Raw genomic sequence first — 2,877 nt, forward strand, 5'->3', positions numbered from 1 at the left:
GATCAGTGACAGGAGCAGCGCGACAGTAACAGGCAACATCAGGGGAACGCCAAGGCGGCTCGGCAGCAACTACATCAGGGGCGAACTGGCGGGGGACCTCGGCCGAGGCCGGCGGCGCGGGGAAACGGGCACCGGCATGGAGACGGAGGAGCCATGGCGACTCGAGGCGAGCACCGGCGGGGCGCGGGAGACGGCGGCCATGGCGGGGAACGAGGCAAGGCAGGGGAGAGGGGCGACGGGAGGCCGCGGACAAGGCCATGGCGGTGCAGGCGAGCTCGGGAGAGCAGAGAGGGGCGACGCGACAGGGCAGGAAGGCGGTGCACGCGCACGCAGCGGTGCTAGGGCACAGGGAGCGAGGGAACTGGAGGCGGGGAAGAGGCGGCGCACGGGGGGAGCTACTGGCGGCGGGGCTGCTCGGCCTGGGGCAGGAAGGCGGCGCGCGGGACCTCCGGTGATGGCAGCGAAGCGGCGCGGTGAGCTCGCGAGGAGGAGGGGCGAGGCCATGACGCGGTGAGCGAGCAGCTGCGGCAGAGGAGGCGGCAGTGCAGCACGGCGGTGGGGCCGGAGCTCGGTGCACCTCGGGGAAGAAGGATCGGGGCCAGCACGGGGGGGATGCGGGAGGCCAGGGGCACGACGAAGGCAGGGGGCTCGGGGGTTGGAGAGGAACAGAGGGAGAAGGAATCGGTCTGAGGGGGAGGAATGAACGAGAGGAGGGGGCACGAGGGAGACGACGACGCACGAGGGAGCCACGAGAGGGAATCAGGCTGGAGGGGCGCTGCCGCTAGGGTTGGCCAGCTGGGCCTTGGGCCTGGCCGGCAGCTCCTCCCTCTCTCTCTTTGATTTTTCTTTTTTTTTTTATAAAAACAAAGAACAAACACAAAAGAAAATGTTTTAACAAAATAAAAAAATGCCTTTTACTTCTTTAAAAACATACCCCAACTTTAAAAATAGATTGGACTTTTTTTTAAACGAATAAAAATTAAACCTTTTGAAGAATTAAAATTAAAACCCTTTTTACAAAAAGAATAAAATCAAACCCCTTTTATAAATAAAATGCAACTCTAGTTTAGAAATGAAACAAAAGAAGAAATAAGAGAAAAACCCAAGGGGTTGCCCCCACCTTTTAACAAAAGGAGTTTTAAAAGAAGACAATTTTTAAAAGGGGTTTAAACGGAAACTTTTACACAACCCCAAAACAAATAAAAGAGAAGAGAGGAGGGGAGTTTCTATCGCACTAAGACTCGATGAGCACTCGAAGCACACACACTCAAAACACCACACGCGACAGGCGATGCAAGATGCCATGCATGATGCGATGATGCAAACTAAATGATGATGCAACAAATAAAGTTAACCACACGACGGAAACAGAAAATAAAGGGGAATCTTCTAGAACGTCGGTCTCGGGCTGTCACAACTCTCCTACACTGCAAGAGGATCTTGCCCCGAGATCCAAGAATGAAAGGGGGGGATTAGAAAGCAAGAGGTAAAACTTAGTCGCTTCTTTGACAAACGAGTGAAACCAACGATCCTTGAGGATTGCAAAGAGATGAGGAATGATATGAGAAACAAGCAAGAATTCACGGAAAATTTCGGCAGCACTTCGGTAGGAAAATGGGACAAAAAAATCGATAAGAAGAGAGAATTAGACGATATACATAACAAACAACTAAATAGAACAAGGAAGCACCAAGATCTTGATAGAACAAGATAATAGACCAAAATAGCAACACCACAATGTCTCCGGAACAAGAGAATATGAACTAGCTCAAGCGGAAGAAGAGAATGAAGAAAGAATGCCAACTATCATCACAATAGAATTGAAGAGCCTCCGGACAGAGAATTGACTTAGTAGTTGGAAAACCAACAACGAAGAACAAGATAGTAGTGGGCTTATGAAAATCATCTCAACATTTATGAGGTGACAACCAACCTCTAAAAGAAACAAGGATAGTTGAAAGCAAAGATATCAAAACTTCTTACACCAAGAGGGTACCTTGAGTACTTGGATTAATGACACGCACCATAATAGCAACAATCCATAGGAAAAGCTTTAGGTGAAATCCATACCAAGATAGCTCAACGAAGAAATCATGGGTTGAAATAGCTCATGATCATAGAATTTGTGGATTTAATTATCTCATTCTTGAAAGGAAAACTCTTCGAGGCTCCTACACTAACAAGAATGCTATAATACTGTTGGAATTATGCCCTAGAGGCAATAATAAATATAGTTATTATTATAATTCTTGTGTCAAGATAATCGTTTATTATCCATGCTATAATTGTATTGAATGAAGACTCATTTACATGTGTGGATACATAGACAAAACACCGTCCCTAGCAAGCCTCTAGTTGGCTAGCCAGTTGATCAAAGATAGTCAGTGTCTTCTGATTATGAACAAGGTGTTGTTGCTTGATAACTGGATCACGTCATTAGGAGAATCACGTGATGGACTAGACCCAAACTAATAGACGTAGCATGTTGATCGTGTCATTTTGTTGCTACTGTTTTCTGCGTGTCAAGTATTTATTCCTATGACCATGAGATCATATAACTCACTGACACCGGAGGAATGCTTTGCGTGTATCAAACGTCGCAACGTAACTGGGTGACTATAAAGATGCTCTACAGGTATCTCCGAAGGTGTTAGTTGAGTTAGTATGGATCAAGACTGGGATTTGTCACTCCGTGTGAACGGAGAGGTATCTCGGGGCCCACTCGATAATACAACATCACACACAAGCCTTGCAAGCAATGTAACTTAGTGTAAGTTGCGGGATCTTGTATTACGGAACGAGTAAAGAGACTTGCCTGTAAACGAGATTGAAATAGGTATACGGATACTGACGATCGAATCTCGGGCAAGTAACATA

The sequence above is a fragment of the Hordeum vulgare genome, chromosome 2H, assembly GCF_904849725.1.
Source record: "Hordeum vulgare subsp. vulgare chromosome 2H, MorexV3_pseudomolecules_assembly, whole genome shotgun sequence".
NCBI lineage: Eukaryota > Viridiplantae > Streptophyta > Magnoliopsida > Poales > Poaceae > Hordeum > Hordeum vulgare.